General features: G+C 43.6%; 1 long non-coding RNA gene across 1 annotated transcript in view; it reads right to left on the bottom strand.

Annotated features, from left to right (window-relative positions):
* The window catches only part of LOC142300916 (uncharacterized), a 54,590-nt gene extending 35,497 nt beyond the window's left edge, over positions 1–19,093 (bottom strand). Inside the window, exon 1 of the long non-coding RNA XR_012752682.1 lies at positions 19,039–19,093. This is a non-coding gene — a long non-coding RNA (uncharacterized LOC142300916). The remainder of the gene's footprint in view (positions 1–19,038) is intronic.
* Positions 19,094–19,606: the final 513 nt, after the last annotated feature.

The following is a 19,606-nucleotide window of genomic DNA, read 5'->3' as shown; positions in this document are numbered from 1 at the left end:
CATGAACTCTTACCAGCTTTCCTGTCCCTGCTGAAGAAAAGCCTCACCACATCATGATGCTGCCACCACCACCATGTTTGATGGTGGGGATGGTGTTTTCAGGATACTGTGCAGTGTTAGTGTTCCCTGCAAAAATAGTGATTTGCATTGAGGCAAAAAGTTCTACTTTGGTCTCATTTGACTAGAGCCCCTCTCAAGTAATTTTTTTTCTAACAAGTCCAACTTTTCTAACCTCTCTGTAAAGGAGAGACCTTGTTGCAGAATTTCATTAACTATATTATGAGGATTACATCAAATTCTATTTAGGTGAAAGAAGGTAGAAAAGAGCTGCTGATGTTACTAATTGTGGAATTGTAGTGTGCTCATGTAGTGGAGTGCTCAGATGAAGTCTGCCAGGGAAGACATAAATATAAAAAAAATAGCAAATCCAGCACATCCTGTATGGTTAAAAACATATCTTATTCTTTATTCAAAACATAGATATAATTTTAAAACATGGTGCCAAAGCACACACACTCTTACACGTTTCTGTTTAGTAGCTTACCATTATTACCAATCAATAAAAATGTACTCTTACTGAATCCACACTGATGCACCCCCCTCACAAGTACACTTCCAGGATATTTTTACTTTATCATATCATAATACCAAAGGCTCCCACATACTGTACATTAGACTAACTTTGGCCGAACCAGCCAATATTAACAAGTTTAGCAGACAGTATAATGTGAATGCACTCCTCAGCTCCTTATATGATGTTGATGGAGACGAGAATTTGGCATGTCTTATTTCACACTGCTGCTCCTTTTTTTCTTTTAGAAATAATCTTCAACCAGATATGTCTAACAACGCCTCTCTCATAGAGAAAACCAGAGAACTCAGCAGAGGAAGCCCTCCTGTTTATAAGGCCTCTGCCACACTTACGTGACAAAACATTACGTTTTTGTCACATACGTGTTAAAGGGGTGGTTTGTTCCCCAAGTGCCATTTTTGTGGTACGTACGTATTCTCCGTGTGTTATACACACGGAGAACAGAAAGTCCCGCCTACCTGCATCATCCGGCGCTGTCTGTGGTGCTAAACGACAGCGTCCGGCCAAAGCCACATCCCGCTGACACTGTGTCTGGCCCCCAGTGAAGGAGAAGCGCTGTTCAAATTCACTGCGGGACAGATGCAGGGGACAGCCGCGGCAGAGACTGCAGTTATGGTGGAGGTATGTGTTTTTATTATTTTTACACTGACACGTGTCTTTCTCCGGCGCATGTCACATGGGCCCGCATCCACACTACATCCATGTGGTACGGGTGCGGGCCGTTTGACACCCGTGCTGCCGGAGCAACACGGACATGTCAGCGTTTTTAAAAAACGGACACACGTAAGTACGGAACGGACACACGTTCTGTTCCTGAATACTTACGTGTGTCCAAAACAGTAAAAATATATAGGACCACGTGGGCCCGTGTCTCCGGTACGTGAAAAAAAAGGCACACACGTACCGGAGGCACGTGAGTGTGGCAGAGGCCTAAGGGAGTAGGGCAAGATAGCTTCTGCATGAACGATTGTCTGACCATTGTTTGGCCAACAGGCATCTAAGGTGTGCATGTGTATGTGTATATAGGGTTAAATCTAATGTCATTATCTTGACTTATTGATAGCCACATACATTTTTCATCTATGTCATCATATACATTGGCTGGGTGGCTGTGCCATGCAGCATTTAACAGTACATATTCTCCATCAGCCATCTAAGTGACTAGTCCACCAAAAATAGTAACTTTGTATATTATATAAATTAGCAAACCCAGTATTTTTAGTTCAATACTGCAATTTTTACAGTCTAGTGTTTCTGTTTCTAAAAAAATAAAAAAAAAATGATTCACAATAAATGTTGTGAAACATTAAAAAGTAAATACTCACCCTTTCTTTTCCTCTCCCCTCCTCTACAGTGCTCCGTTTATTTTCTGAAGACCAGCACATACAAGTGCTTCTCAAACAATTAGAATATTATCAAATGGTTAATTTATTTCAGTAATTCAATGCAAAAAGGGAAGCATATATATTATATAGAGTCATTACTAGAGTTGAGCGATGCTCAAGGTTCGAGGTTCGCCAATTTCATGTTCGATTGATTTTGGGGAGTGCTCGAGATCGAACTCGAACCCGAGCTTTTTGCTAAAAGCTCGACAGCTCGAGTTACGTTCGAGAACAGTTCGATCAGCAAAAAGCCTAGCTAGTTACTAGCTGGCTTTTCACTGTAATAGTGTGAGTCACTCTGTGATTCACACTATTATCAAATTTCAGAGTATAGTGTGCGGGGGGGCGCGTTTAGATCAGTGCTGCTGGGATAATGGCGATCGTCATTTTTTTGCCCCTAACCGCACGTGCAGTGGGGCAGGCCAGCACGTCAGCCAATCCCAGACAAACACAGCTACGTGGACTTTTTGCCAGACAAGCAAGGGCATGTGTCATAGGCTGTGAATGTCACATGTCCTTGCATCATAAGTATGGCCATTTTCCCTTACGACGCCATTTTCTGCCTTCTGCGTGTAGGTGACACACAGCTCACACAGCTCCTGTCGCCGCTCCTGATGTGCACGCTACACACACAGCGCTGTACAGATTAGAGACAGAAGTTTGTTTCAGGGCTGATTTCCTGGGGCTCAGAGCCATAGGTGACAGGCAGGTCCGTGGAAATGCTGTATACAGCTTTAGATAGCATCTGTGTACCTAAGCTCAGGGAATTCCTTGCTGCATTTCACCATTAGGAGGGATAAAAAGTGAGGCTTCCTTTCCTGTCCACTGACCCAGAAAACCCGGCAACTGTACACACCTGCCCACTTTTGCCACGCTATTTTTATAGCAAACAGTGAAGAAACTTAGTGGCATCCAAAAAGTGGCTGCTATACTCCATTGTTGTCCCACTGGTGCCAAGCAATTTCCAGAACCTCTGCATTCTACCCTCCTGGCCATGTTTGCTACGCTATTTTTATTGCAAACAGTGCTGAACACAAGTGGCATCCAAAAAGTGTCTGCTATGCTAATTTTGTGTCCCACTTGTGCCAAGCAAGTCCCACCACCTCTGCATTCAACCCTCATGCACATTTTGCTACGCTATTTTTATAGCAAACAGTGCTGAAAATTAGTGGCATCCAAAAAGTCACTGCTATACTAATTTTGTGTCCCACTTGTGCCAAGCAAGTCCCACCACCTCTGCATTCTACCCTCATGTAATTTTTGCTACGCTATTTTTATAGCAAACAGTGCTGAAAATTAGTGGCATCCACAAAGTGTCTGCTATACCAATTTAGTGTCCCACTTGTGCCAAGCAAGTCTCACCACCTCTGCATTCTACCCTCCTGCCCATGTTTGCTACACTATTTTAATAGCAAACACTGCTGAAACTTAGTGCCATCCACAAAGTGGCTGCTATACTAATTTAGTGTCCCACTTGTGCCAAGCAAGTCCCACCACCTCTGTATTCTACCCTCATGCACATTTTGCTACGCTATTTTTATAGCAAACAGTGATGAACATAAGTGGCATCCAAAAAGTGTCTGCTATACTAATTTTGTGTCCCACTTGTGCCAAGCAAGTCCCACCACCTCTGCATTCTACCCTCATGCACATTTTGCTACACTATTTTTATAGCAAAAAGTGCTGAAACTTAGTGGAATCCACAAAGTGTCTGCTATACTAATTTAGTGTCCCACTTGTGCAAAGCAAGTTCCACCACCTCTGCTTTATACTCTCCTGCACATTTTGCTACGCTATTTTTATAGCAAACAGTGCTGCCAATTTTAGGGCCATAGTTGCATTGTCAGGGATAGTCAGTGTTGGTACTTCAGCTGTCATTAAAGCTAGACCACCTCTGTAATCTACACCACCTCCCAATTTTTGCTACCACATATTAAGTGGCTAATCTTGTCGCTAACAAAATGAGTGGCAAAAGGACAGATGCTGGTGGAAAGGGGAACAGGCGTGTTCGAAAAGGAAAAAAAGTTTGTGTCCGTGGGGAAGGTGGCAAAGCTACATTAACATCTGCTGAAGATAATCCATCTTCCAGCAAAAGTAAGATGTCTACTAATTTCCGTGGACAATCCGATGTGCTCCCTTTTTAACGGACCCGAACAACTGTAAGAAAGGTAGATGATGCACAAAAAAAGAACATGCTTGAATGGATCTAAAGTGCTCCAACAAGTACCCTCTCCTCCACCTCAACTACCACATAAAAAAAAAATAGTTTTCTGAGTTGTCATCCCAATCACACTTGCTTTGTCCCAGCTCTCAAGTCTCCACCCGCCCTGCACAGTATGGTGTAACAGAGATGGCTGAGTCTGCAGAGCTGTTCAGTCACACTATAGCCTGATAATCAGAGGTCTGCTCCCATGCTACAATGAGTACAGACCAGGAAATGGTCTGCAGTGATGCCCAGAAGCTTTGTGACTCAGATTCAGGACCTGATGGCCAAGTTTCTGAGCATAATGTAGACCCTCATTCACAAACTGTAACACCTGTTGGTGCAGACAATGAGGAACATACTGATGACGATGAAATGCAGATACCAGATTGGGATGGCAGCTTAAATATTCAGTCAGGGCAGGAAGAGGCTAGGTCTGAGGGCGAGGGGAGTGCAAACACAATGCTTGATTATGAAGTTCTAGATCCCACTTACTGTCAACCCCCAGTCAGGCACTTGAGGCGGTCAACAGAGGCAGTGAAGGAGGATGCAACTGACGACGAAGTTACCTTGCGCCTTCCTGGACAGAGTCGGAGTACTGGTAGCACGTCTACAACTGCATCCTCAGCCAACACTCTGCCTCTGAGCACAAGTTGGGGTGGCTCTGCAGGTCGCATGTCCTATAAGCCTTGCCTAGCCTCGTCCTTTTTTGACCTTGCAAAGGATCTCCCAAATCATGTGATCTGTAAAATTTGTCAGGAATCTATAAGTAGAGGCAAAAATCTCACCAGTTTGACAATTTCTTCCATGAATCGTCACATGAATACCAAGCATAATTCCCAGTGGGAAGCTCACTGTGCTGCAATGCGGACCAGCGTAGCGGGCCAACCACCGCCTGCCCCTTCCAGTGCATATGCGCGCTCTTCATCTTTTATGACTGTGGGGACAGCTGTCACACCTGGTTTTCCACGCACAACTTCCACCACTGTAACTGCAACAGGCAGTTTGCTTGGTAGGTCATCAGTTGGTTTGGAAGGGGAAACAAGTGTGGGTGTAAAGCACTCTCAGACATCTATAGCACCAACTTTTGATGAAGGCAACATCATGTCTCCGCCTGCACTTTCCTCACAAACCTGCATTTTTCCAGGGACATACTACTCACCACCATCTCCACACAGCAGCCAGATCTCTGTCCTTCAGATGTTGACAAATAAAAGGCCATTTCCTGCGACCCATGACAAAGCTAAAAGGTTGACTTTATCCCTCTGTAAGCTCTTGGCTACCGAAATGCTGCCTTTCCGCCTGGTGGACACACAGGAATTTTGAGACCTTATGTCTGTCGCTATGCACCAGTACCAGATGCCCAGTCGCCACTACTTCTCTAAGAAAGGTGTGTCTGCGCTACACTAGCATGTCGCACACAACATCACCGCTTCCTTGAGAAACTCTGTGTGTGAACGGGTGCATTTCACCACCGATACTTGGACCAGTAAGCATTGACAGGGGCGTTACATGTCGCTGACTGGGCATTGGGTAACTATGGTGATAGATGGAAAAGGGTCTGCTGAACAAGTCTTGCCGTACCCACGACTTGTGTGTCAATGCTCTGTATGTAGAAGTTCCTCCAACGCTTCTGTCTCCTCAACCTCGTCTGGGTCCTCCACTTCCGCCCCAAGCATGCCTGGTCAGGCCACCAGCATTGTAACTGCGCACAAGGAATCACGCACACCTCCTTACTATGCTGGCAGCAGAGCGCAACGGCATCAGGCGGTCTTTAGCTTGACATGTCTTGGAACTAAGAGTCACACAGCTGCTTAGTTGTAGGCAGCTCTGCGGTCCGAGTTTCGGAAATGTTTGTCTCCACTCAACCTGCAGCCAGGTAAGGCCGTGTGCGACAATGCTGCAAACCTGGGTGCGGCCCTTCGCCTGGGCAAGGTGACACACGTGCCTTGTATGGCTCACATTTTGAACCTTGTTGTCCAGCAATTTTTAACACACTATCTCGGCCTAGCTGGCCTTCTGCACAGGGCACGAAAACTGTCTGCTCACTTCCGCCGTTCAACTGCCGCAGCTGACCGACTTGCATCGCTCCCGAAGTCTTTCGGCCTGCCGGTTCATCGCCTGAAATGCGATGTGCCGACACGCTGGAATTCGACTCTCCACATGTTACAGCGACTGTGCTGCACCGAGCACTGGTGCAATACGTCATGACGTATAGCCTGGGCCAACGAGATGCAGAGGTGGGGCAGATCACCCTGAAGGAGTGGTCTCAGATCAAGGACTTATGCACCCTTCTGCACAGTTTCGACATGGCGACGAATATGTTTAGCGCTGACAATGCCATTATCAGCATGACAATTCCAGTCATTTTTATGCTGGAGCACACGCTAAACACTATTCGGAGTCAGGGGGTAGGACAACAGGAAGGGGAGGAAGTACAGGAGGATTCATATGCACAAGGGATAACAACATCACCAAGGTCCAGACGTTCATCATCACCAAGGCGGCAGGCATGGGACGATGGGGGCGAGGGATTAACAAGGGCGCATGGTAGCAGGCAAAATATTGAGGAAGGTGCAAGAGAACATGAAGAAATGGTGGACGAACTGTCCATGGACACAGAAGACTCAGCAGATGAGGGAGACCTTGGTCACATTTCAGTTGAAAGAGGTTGGGGGGAGATGTCAGAGGAAGAAAGAACGGTTAGCACTTCTATGCCACAAACACAGCAAGGATTTGGTCTGCATGGATGCGCAAGACACATGAGTGCCTTCTTGCTGCACTACCTACAACATGACCTATGGGTTGTCAAAATTAGAAGTGATGATGACTACTGGGTTGCCACACTATTAGATCCCTGGTACAAGTGAAAATTTTGTGACATAATTCCAGCCATAGAAAGGGACGCACGTATGCAGGAGTATCAGCAGAAGCTGATACTCAATCTTATCTCGGCTTTTCCACCAAACACCAGTGGTGCACGGAGTGAATCTCCCAGTTGTAACTTGACAAACATGGGACGGTCTCGTCATCAACAGTCTAACCGTACCAGCAACACCGTATCTGTTGCTGGTAACAGCAATTTTATGGAATCTTTTCAGAATTTTTTTAGACCATTCTTTGCAAGTCCAACAGAGACAAGAAGTCTGACACATAGTCAATGGCATGTAGAGGATGATACAGGAGTATCTCCAAATAAACATCGATGCCATGACTTTGCAACTGGAGCCTTGCTCATTTTGGGCTTCAAATCTTGAAAAATGGCCTGAGCTCTCCACTTACGCCTTGGAGATCTTGTCGTGTCCCGCTGCCAGCGTTGTCTCAGAACTTGTCTTCAGTGCTGCTGGGTGTGTGTTGACAGATAAGCGCAAACGTCTGTCCAGTGACAATGTGGACAGACTAACGTTCATCAAGATGAACAAGTCATGGGTCTGTAAGAACTTTACTACCCATGTGTCATCCTGGGGAGAGTAAAGGCTTGTGGATTTAGAATGTGCTTGATGCAAATGTACCTGTCAAATTTGCAACTTGGGCGCAAGTGATGGCACTGAAGGGGTGTCTGTGTGGCCCAATTTTTGGAATAAAAAGGGAGACTCTGCTTGGAGTCTTCCTGCTGTGTTTTTAAAAACGAGCCAAGATGAACAAGTCATGGTTCAGCAAAGACTTTGCTACCTACCCCGATGTCATCCTGGGGACAGTTAAGGCTGACGTATTTTGGAATGTGCTTGATGCAAATCTACCTGTGAAGTGTACAACAAGGGCACAAGTGATGGCACTGAAGGGATGTCTGTGGGGCCCAATTTTTGGAAAAAAGGGTGACTCTGCTTGGAGTCCCCCTGCTGTGTTTTGAAAACGAGCCAAAATGATTAAGTCATGGTTCAGCAAAGACATTGCTACCTTTTCCTTTGTTAACCTGAGGACAGCTAAGGCTGGCGAATTTTTGAATGTGTTTGATGCAAATCTGCCTTTCAAGTTTGCAAATGGGGCACAAGTGATGCCACTGAAGGGGTGTCTGTGTGGCCCAATTTTTGGTAAAAAGGGAGACTCTGCTTGGAGTCACCCTTGCTGTGTTTTTAAAAATGATCCAAGATGAACAGATTTGGGATCAGCAAAGACTTTGCTAACTACCCCGGTGTCATCCAGGCGACAGTTAAGGCTGCGTATTTTGGAATGTGCTTGATGCAAATCTACCTGTGAAGTTTGCAAATGGGGCATAAGGGATGCCACTGAAGTGGTGTCTGTGTGGCCCAATTTTTGGAATAAAAAGGGAGACTCTGCTTGGAGTCCGCTTGCTGTGTTTTACATGATTTTAGAAGGCCATGCCATGCCTATATCTGTGCCTTGTCCTGTTTTTCCTCGTCCAGCTGTTTTGTTTTCGCATGAGTATATGTCCTTGTCACTTTCCCATGTGTTTGTGTTGTCTTGTGAGTTGTTTGTCCCCTTTTGGACACCTTTGAGGGTGTTTTCCAGGTGTTTTTAGGTGTTTGTGATTACCTGCCATTGTTTTCAATGGGGTTCGAGAGGTTCCTCGAACGGCTCGTCGAACGGGGCACTAGTCATTACACACACAGTTATCTATTCCAAGTATTTATTTCTGTTAATGTTGATGATTATGGCTTACAGCCAATGAAAACCCAAAAGTCATTTTTTCAGAAAATTAGAATAATCAACAATAATCAACACAAAACACCTGGAAAGGCTTTTTAAGTGTTTAAAATTGTCCCTTAGTTTGGTTGAGTAGGCTACACAATCATGGGGAAGACTGCTGACTAGACAGATGTCAAGAAGATAGTCATTGACACACTCCACAAGGAGAGTAAGCCACAAAGGGTCATTGCTAAGGAAGCTGGCTGTTCACAGATCCAAGCATAATAATGTATCCAAGCATAATAATGGAAGGTTGAATAGACGGAAAAATTGTGGTAGAAAAAGATAAACTTTTTGATGATATTATAATTTATTGAGAAGCACTTGTATTGCGTCACCCAGTCAGTGGCCACATAGGTCAAGTGCTATGTAACAGGCATAGTGGCTGTGCTTAGATATAGTGACAGTTAAGTATGGCATATACTGATTAGTGCAGAGCTCATATATGCATATTCTAATGTCCTAATGTGGCACCGCAGCGGTTTGGTTGCCACAGTAGTGTTGCCCCACAAGGGATAATACTAAGCCTGGAAACAAGAGGGGGAGTCTCTTGGCCAGTAGTACTTACATTCAACACAGTTCCTTATCTGGGCCAACAGTGGGAGCTCTAAATCTGGTGTTCTGGGGAGTTTCCCAGCAGCTCTGACCTGGGGGAGGAGTTAGAGGAGTGACAGTTGGAAGCTGACTGTTGAAGAGGGAGGAGCTCGGATGAGGAGCTGGAGTAGTGCGGACAAGCGAGCTGGGGTGGGGCTAAGACAACCGAGCCCAGAAAAGCCAGGTCTGCAGAGACGCACAGGAGGAAGATTCTGGGGAGCGGAGCTGAACCAGGTCACCTCAGAAGAAAACACTAAAGACCGGACATCAGAGTCCGTGGTTGCCCGGGGTACTCGAGTCCTGGTAACCAAATCCGAAGGGCAGGATAACTGCAAGTCTCCTGGCCCCACAACAACCCGAAGGTACAGCCACACATCAGGGACCCGGAGCCCCTGCCAGCAGAGCGGCACCTGAGAAGGCCTGCACAGCCTACCATACGAGTAAAGGGTAGTACCACAAGTCCCAGCAGAGAGGGCCTCTGTTTTACTAACACAGTGGGGTCCTGTAGAAGAGAAGAAGGGTGTAGGGAGAAGGCCTCAATACTCATTTGGCCAGTGGGATACCCCCCAACTGCTTCCAGGCCAACCGGCAGATCGCTACCATCACCTGTACCGGTCTCCCAGGACTTTACCAGTTGTTCCAGAGTAAAAGGAATGAGGTAAAGAAACTGCTGTCTTTGTCCATTATTGTCAATAACCCAACCCTGCACCCTGAAGTCCACTGGGTTCCCAAAATAGACTTTCCAATGGTTGTCCCAGGGTCCCGCTCCATCTGTGAGGAGCAAGAACACCTCTGCTGCGCCATCACCACCTGCCCCGGGGAACAAGCAGCGCAGTGGCAGCCCGCATGGCTGCAAAACCACAGGTGGCATCACGAACTTTATTTCATTATAAATACAACTCCCATCATCATCCCCTTTATTAGAAAATACACCGCCGGGGTCACGGAGCCGGACCCCTCCATCGCTGACATCCCCGGACTAGTCTGGTCCGCTTTCAAGTAGCGCCTAAGGCCCTAGGACTGGGCGTGTCACTAACTTTTTATAAACAAATTAATCAAATATTAAGTGGACTGGCAAAGCATTCGCACAGGATTGTCAATAACAAGCTTTTTTCATTTTTTTTGCTTTATAGCATTATCAACATTTTAAAAAGAAACTGGATAACCTTTGTAAAGCAAATGACAATAGCGATAATTCTCTTATTGGGATAATAAGCAAGGAAAGTTGTTTTTTTTTAAGTCAGTAAGAAATATCTTGATTTCAATAGTGTCTAATAACATCTGCAATCAATATGCAAGCCTTATGATAATAATGAATAAAGGAAACTTGGAAGGCAAACAGAAAACCTTCAAAGAAGTAGAAGAGTGGAATACAAAAAGCCTTGTATTGGCATTTACAAACTTTAGTTTTGCCACTTGATTTCCCTTGGCAGTGGTCCAGATGAATGCCTAGTACAAAAGTCTATACATAATGCAAGAAATAAAAAGATTGAGAAATTCAATGTGAAGAATGAAGTAACATATGAATAGGGTAATGCGATACAATTTGAAATAATCGTCAAACATCTCACCAGATGAAGGGAAAATGAGAAGAAAATAAGTATCAATTATGAAATAAAAGAACTTATAAGCTACACTTCATGATATAGAAATTGTAAAATACTAAGTAGAGAAATAGATTACACTTGATAGGACAATTAATGTCAATCTAAATCAAGGTATCATATCTGAGGTATGTAATATTACAAGGGTTTGATAAAATGCCGTAATTTCCAAGTTAGCCTCAATAATTATTGATTTGCTGTCAAAGATTTGATAAAGGTAGTACTCACCTATACATTAACCATTCTGCAGAAGTGATTAGATAGAGATAAGGGAATCAAGCAAAATTTGTATTAATCTGTTTATACCTTTTCCCCAGAAAATTCAATAAATAAAATACTTTTACTCACCTCACTGACCTCACTGTCACCTGTCTGATCTTCACCACATCTTTAGTTCATCGCCACTAAGGGGTACTTTACACGCTGCGACATCGCTAGCCGATTGTTGCGATGCTGAGCGCGATAGTCCCCGCCCCCGTTGCAGATGCGATCTCTTGTGATAGCTGCCGTAGCGAATATTATCGCTATGGTAGCTTCACACGCACTTACCTGCCCTGCGATGTTGCTCTGGCCGGCGACCCGCCTCCTTCCTAAGGGGGCGGGTCGTGCGGCGTCACAGCGACGTCACACGGCAGGCGGCCAATAGAAGCGGAGGGGCGAGCGGGACGCAGGTAAGGAGATGTTCCTTGCTCCTGCGGCTTCACACACAGCGATGTGTACTGCCGCAGGAACGAGGAACAACATCGTACCTGTCGCTGCAGCGAAATTATGGAAATGACCGACACTACACAGATCACCGATTTTCTACGCGTTTGCGATCGTTTATCGATGCTTCTAGGCTTTACACGTTGTGACGTCGTTACCGGCGCCGGATGTTCGTCACTTTCGATTTGACCCCAATGATATCGCAGTAGCGATGTCGCAATGTGCAAAGTACCCCTTACACTGAAATCCTTTGTCATTTTTATTTATACAATGATTTCTGGCTTTGATGGGGCCTGAAGTGTTCTGCACATGTTTGTGCAAAGTCATGGTACATGTCGTGATACCGTGATGCCATAATCTTTCATTTGCTTTTGCAGAACCCTCCCAGGCCGTCATCAAAGCAAAAAGTCCTGGCCAAGTATGAAAGGTCTGGAGATTTCTCCATGAGCAGCAACAATCTGAAGATGTGAAGAGAACCAAACCGATAATTGAGTGTCATGCTAGTCACTACTTATGGATTGTATAGACGGAAGGGTAGTCAGAGAAGCAGGGGTCAGGAAACTGGAGGACACGACAGGACACAGGGAGTAAGCAGAAACACAGTCAAGTCACTGGCCGAGGGTCAGAATTCCAAGAGAGTACGTATTAGATTCGGGGAGCAGACAGAGACGTGGTCAAGTAACGTTCCAAGGTCAGAAGCCTGGAGGTAACGACAAGAACAGCGAGCGGACATAGAGGAGTCAATCAATAGTTTGGGGTCAGAAAACATAAATCAGAACACAAGCACAAACAAAAGCCAAGAGGACAACTGCAGAACCAGAGAGTACAACTGGCGAGGTTCTGGGAGAGCATGCTCAGTTATGAAACAGAGCAATTATCAGGAAGGTGGAACACCTGAGTATAAGGACCTCCCGTAACCTGCGTGGAATCCTGGACTGTCAAACAATCTGTAAACTAATGTTCAAAGAAACACAGCAGAGCATCTCCAAATGCAAGATGCTCTGCACAAAGGAAACATTAAAACAGCAAAATATCACCTGTGTGCAAGATGCCCGCCACAGAGGGATTGTGACATGGAGAAGGTTAAGTGCGGAGGGGGCCAAAGAGGATTTACAAGTCTGCATCGCATACAGTGAATGTACACATTATTTTATACCAGACAACCCCTTCTTGATATTGAATGAACTAGTACATTCTATTTTGCAGTGTGTTCCTACAAATTCAGCCGGGAACTTTGGCTTAAGTGATAGTTGCACTCTGTCTGTCACAATAGCAATCAATAGTGATCGCAGGATTTAGGCAGCTTGGAGAGGGAGTGCGCTGCCTTTCCTACCTGATCGGGAACTCCACAAAGTGGTCATGGGTCCCAATCATTGCCATGGGAACATGAGGTCAAATGAACATGGTCTAAGTGGCATTGTGTAAGTGTCATACTGACTGGTGTAATGCATTGCCATGAGATCAGACAATAAAAGTTAATGTTCCATAGGAAAACTAAGTAAAAAAGTAAAAAAAAGGTTTAAAATATTTAAAAAAAAATCCCCAAATAAATAGCAAATAAAATGAAAAAACAAAAATATACAAATGAACATGTATACCGTATTTTTCGGACTGTAAGACTCACTTTTTTCCCCCAAATGTTGGGGGAAAGTGGAGGGTGCGTCATGGTGCTGCGGTGGAGCGGGTCATCGGCAGCACGAGCAGGCTGTAGCAGCCTGCCATGACCACGTGGACCCGCTCATTTAATATGCATGCCCATCATCCTGCCCATCATCTCTCAGCGCTGAAGCTGGCGTGGACAGGTGGGCGGGGTGATGGGCGGGGAATGTCCGCATATTAAACAACCTGCCTGCATGATCACCCCTGGCAACTACAGCCTGGAGTGATCATGTGCGGCTGTATTCACTGCTCCCCGCACATCATCATCAGTGCGAGGTGCAGTGAATCAGTATAACTCACCGGCCACGATCCCTGCAGTGCCGCGACTGTGTGGAGACTAGCAGTGCTCATAGCGATGACGTCATTGCTGTGTGCACGTGTCCACACGCAGCCGCCGCCGGCAAAGACAGGAGGACATTTCGATGCTGCAGGGATCGTGGCCGGCTCCACACTCCAGCGCTGCTGCTGGCACAGACGGAGGAGGAGCGATGCTGCAGGGAGTGAAGTAAGGTGAGTATGAGCGTTTATTTTTCTTATGTGCCACAGGATGCGGGCCGTATACCAGGATGCAATGGGGGTGTATAGCAGGATGAGGGCATATAGTAGGATGGGTGTCTATTATGAGCAGGATAGGAGTATATTATGAGCAGGATGGGGGTATATTATGAGCAGGATGGGGGTATATGAGCAGGATGGGGGTATATGAGAAGGATGGGGGTATATAGTAGGATGGGAGTATTTGAGCAGGATGGGGTATATGAGCAGGATGGGGGTATATGAGCAGGATGGGGGTATATTATGAGCAGGATGGGGGTATATGAGCAATATGAGGGTATATGAACAGGATGGGGGTATATTATGAGCAGGATGTGGGTATATGAGCAAGATGGGGGTATATGAGCAGGAGGGGGGTATATGAGCAGGAGGGGGGGTATATGAGCAGGATGGATGTACATAGCATGATGGAGGTATATAACAGGATGGAGGTATATAGCAGGATGAGTTATATAGCAGGATGGAGGTATATAGCAGGATGGAGGTATAAAGCAGGATGCGGCCATATGCTAGAATGACGCTATATAGCAGGATGGGGGCTAAACCAGGATGAGGGACATATACTGTATATACAAGGCAGAAGGATCATTACCAGGATGGGGTAGCTTAGTAGAGAATTTGGGGACATTACCCCCATAACAGTGTCAGCAGCAGATCCTCGCCCTATAACAGTGTGTCATGAGCACATTTTTTGCTTAAAATTTTATTTTCCTATTTTCTCCTCTAAAACCAGGGTGCGTCTTATTGTCTGAAAAATACGGTATTTACTGTATGTAAAAACAAAAATAACCAAATAAAGTACCCATATTTTGAATTGCCGCATCCAAAATGACCCTACCTTTACATATGTCACTCAGTGAGCACTGTAAAAAAAAATTAAACCATGACAAAAATAAGGCTTTTTGATAAAACCACTGGAAAAAAAAGTGGAATAAAATGTGACCAAAAATTATTCAAATATAAAAAAATATGGTATTACTGACAAGGTAATCTTATCCAGTAAAAAAAACAAGCTGCCATTCGGCTCTTTCAGTGGAAAAATAAAAATGCTATGGCTGTCAAAATATGGCGATGCAAAATATTTTTTTTTCTATAGAATTGTTTTTATTGTGTAAAGATGGCAAAACATATAATAGCATATAAATGTGGCATCGCTGTAATTCCACTGACCCAACAAATAAATGCATGTTATCACTTTTAGCAATCACTGAATGACATTAAAAAAAACACATGAAACAATTTCTAAATTGCTGGTTTTTGTTCATTCTGCTTCCCAACAATCGGAATAAAAAAAATGATCAAAAAATGTTATGTGCCCAATAATCTTACCAGTAAAAACATCAACCCATCCCACAAATAACAAGTCCTCACATGACTCTGTTGGTAGACAAATGGAAAAAAAAAAATATGGTGGTGTAAAAACTAGTTTAAAATGTTGTTTTAGTCTGTTAGGGACGCTTTACATGCTACAACATCGCTAGCAAATGCTAGCGATGTCGAGCGCGATAGCACCTGCCCCCGTCGTTTTAACGATATGTGGTGATCGCTGCCATAGCCAACATTATCGCTATGGCAGCGTCACACGCACATACCTGTGCAGCGACGTCGCTGTGACCGGCAAACCGCCTCCTTTCTATGGGGGCGGTTCGTTCAGCGTCAAAGCGACATCACAGCAGCGTCACTAAACCACCACCCAATAGAAAAGGAGGGGAGGAGATGAGCGGCCGGAACTTGCCGCCCATCTCCTTCCTTCCTCCTTTTCCGGTGGATGCAGGTAAGGAGATGTTTGTCGTTCCAGCTGCGTCACACATAGAGATGTGTGCTGCCGCAGGAACGACAAACAACATCATTACTGCAACAGCAACGATAATTGGGAAGGGACCTCCATGTCACCGATGAGCGATTTTGAATGTTTTTGCGACGGTTCAAAATCGCTCATAGGTGTGACAGGCAACGACATCGCTAAAGTGGACGGATGTGCGTCACACATTTCGTGACCCCAACGAGATCGCTTTAGTGATCTCGTAGCGTGTAAAGCCACCTTTACACTGTAGTAACCAAACATAAAAACCCGATATAAACTTGGTAATGCTTTAATCACTCCAACCTGAAGAATAAAACCATCTTATCACTTATACTGCATGGCGAATGGTTTAAAAAAATAATTCCTTGACCTGCTGTTGATTTGTTTAATCTGCCTGCCAAAGGTGTTACAGGGAACAAAAAGACTCTGGAAGAGCCTCATCGTCCCCCCGAAAAGAAATCCAGCAAAATTTTAACACCCAAATCCAAATGTCCTCCTCTCTTCTGAGCCCCACAATGTGCCTACACTATATCAAGCCTGGTATGAAGAAGCCTGATTAATTTACTAGGTGTATGTCTCCAGAAGCTCGAGCTGGGCACAATCTATGGGCACTTTAATGTATTTGCACAATAATGGCAGAGTTGCAATTTTCACTCAGCAACATCCATTTCTGGGAAACATCCATGTAGTCAAAATATTCATCACTCCTGTGCATAAAATCAAGGATGGGTTTCATTTCTAAAATGGGGACACTTGAGAGATTATTCTGCTCTTCTGGACCTTATGGGCTCTGTATATGGAATCTGAGAACTATTCTAGGAAAAGCTGTGCTCCAAGGATGAAATAGTGTTCCCTCTCTTCCTTGCAATTTTCGCTGTGTGTCTAAGCAGTACTATACAGCCACATGTAGGGTACTGCCACACTCAGCAGAAATTTAGAGACTCATTTTTGTGCTATTGTTACCCATATTCCCTTGTGAAAATGTAAAATCTGGGGCTAAAACAAAATTTTTGTGGTAAAAATGTAATTTTTTTTTTCTTCAATGTTCAATGATATAAAACCTCTGTGACATAGCTGTGGTGTAAATATGATCGGCCCATCTTTGTGATTTCATTGAGAGGTGTATTTTGGAATTTGAGGTCACCTATTGGGATTTTTGCTGTTGTGGCACCTCAGGGGCTCTTCCAATGGGATATAGCACCCGCAAACTATAACAACAAGATCTGCTCTATGTTATGGTGCTCCTTCCCTTCTGATCTTTTCACTGTGCCTGAAAAGTAATTCTCACTTATATGTACGATATTGGAGCACTTAGGAGAAATTGCACAACAAACTGTGTGGTTAACTTGTTTCCTCTAAGCCATTCAAAAAATTAAAATTTTGGGCTAGAAACATTTTAGAAGTAAAAATGAATTATTTTTTTTTACCACCCAATGGTACAAAATTATGTGAGGCACATGTGATGTGAACATGTCCCCTGGACCTCTAAATGAATTCATTAAGGGGTGTAGTTTGCAATATGGAATCACTTATGGCGGGTCTGCTTTTCTAGCATCTCAGGGAGTATGCCAATGTGAAATGGCACCCTCAAACCATTCCAGCAAAATCTGCATTGCAATATGACACTCCTCTTCTGAGCTTTGCACTAAATGCAGCTAAAAGTGTTAATATTGTAGAATTGGCCGTATAAAGGACTTCTGGTTTTCATGTTGCACCAACAGATAGTCATAATATAGCACACTGTCCTTTCTCTAGCAGACCCTCTACCCACTTTTTTTCTGGGTACATTGCGCTAAGAATGGCATCATCGGGTCTTCAATAAACCCAATGATGCAATGTAACTGGCCAATCACAACAATGTGATCAAGAACACTTCAATGTTCGAAATGCATCTTGTGTTTCGCTTTTAATATGGAGATGGTGTAATCTCATATCCTTGGTGTTATTAATCATGAAGAAATAAAGACGGAATAAAATTTTTTTTAAATGGTACTGGATCTCCACTTTTTTCTTTTTCTCTGCATGCTTATGTGGACACTGGCCACAGGATCCGTGCACTGATCCAAATGAAATCCGTATGGCTCTTACAGGGACTTCTGAGGTGGTGAGTTGATATACCTCTTTTTTTCCAATCACAATAATGCCGGTAGCCAACATGGCTACGGCATTAAATGATTGGCAGGCAAACCCCTCATGTTTAGTGACTAAAAAAAAGCTGCAACTCATATGGGGGGGACTCGAGCATGGTTACCGGGTACCAAGAGTACAGAGCTTCTCGAGGACCCCAATGCTGGATTGAACACTGAGCAGTCCTGAGCAGTACCTTTGAGTCATTTATTGGGCATAAAAAACATTATGCAATATAAGTTAGTATAACTTATTAACAATATTATTCCAAATTATTGGCTGAAAGATTTGATTGTCTAGCAGTGGTCATATGTAACCTTCCAAGTTGTGGAATCCCAGCGTTCAGATTGGGATCCAATAAACTCCATGACCTTCCTCAGTGTGAAAGTGAGAAATATCATATGTTTTCATGTTTTTAACTAAACCAGTGCTGCTCTACCACTTACTAAGCAGTGTTTGATGCGTAAGAGCATTCAAGCAGTTACCGATCAGTAATTGCTTAATAGTTGACCCAACAGTGCTGGTTACTTCAAAGTTGAAGAGTCTTCAATAACACACAAGATCTCACACTTTCACAATGACAGGAATATGCAGGAATACTTTAGGATCCTGTCTTCATGACAGATATTTACAACATTTGCTAAACATTCAGGTTGTTTAGTCTGCAATTTTAGTTAAAAAGTTTTAGTAAAATCATCAATCTGTTGATGACAAGTTGTCATCAATGGCTTCCTTGGTTGCTAAAAACAGAAGTCAAAAAGAAAAACAGACAAACACAAAAAGTGACTTTACAATAGGTGCAAATGGAAATATTATATGAAATAAACAAAAAAGGCACAAAACAATATAAACTTGAAAAAACACAAACCCAAATGCAATAATGAATGGATCCCAAAATATTTATTTCTTCTCCAATCTATATCAGTTGACTTTTTTGCATACACTATTTTCACTCATTTGCTGTGTTACTTATTTGCTTACTTTTCTTTGTTTTTTTGTTACTAATGAAAAGATAGGCATCAGTTTGTGTGAACTGGTTTGGCTTCCTAGTCACTTTATCCCTTGGAGAACAGAATCCATAAAACGTATTATAACTGTTATGTTATATTGTGTAATTCACTCCCAGAGGAGCCAGTGTCACAAAGTAACAGATGTACTTGTCTTACCTTGTAGCAATATATTTGCCTGGTGCCTTGCCATTTGGAATCTTTCTGCTTACATATCCCTGTGAAAAGAAAACAATGAATAAGTAGCAATAAATTATACTAAAGCTCTCTGTGTACTAACTACAATTTACTGCTATAAATTATTGTTTACAGTACATAACTTCCATTTCTATACTATGTCTGTTGTTTAAAAAAGGTTATAGATTTTATAGGGAAAGTAATTTATGACACAGTGTTAACAGTCACCTATGGTCTATGCATGTCACTCGGTTTCATTGATTTAATTCCCTCTTGTCTGATTGATCATTGGTTTTGTGCTTAAGGTAGCCATTTTGTAATAATGAATTAAATTAGTATTCATGACATTAGTACTCTTTATTACAACAGTAAACATTTAACCTACTTTACAATATTCAATTGGATGTAATCAACGTATAAATTACCTATATATACTCATGGCACCCTTGAAATTGTCGCCTATAAAATTATTGCAATTACACATGTATTGCTATACACATGTTTATTTCCTTTGTGTGTATTGGAACAACACAAAACAAAATAGAGAAAA

This window comes from Anomaloglossus baeobatrachus, chromosome 1 (assembly GCF_048569485.1).
Source record: "Anomaloglossus baeobatrachus isolate aAnoBae1 chromosome 1, aAnoBae1.hap1, whole genome shotgun sequence".
Taxonomy (NCBI): Eukaryota; Metazoa; Chordata; class Amphibia; order Anura; family Aromobatidae; genus Anomaloglossus; species Anomaloglossus baeobatrachus.
Note: the sequence above shows the minus strand (reverse complement) of the source record. Positions and strands in the feature narration are given on the sequence as shown.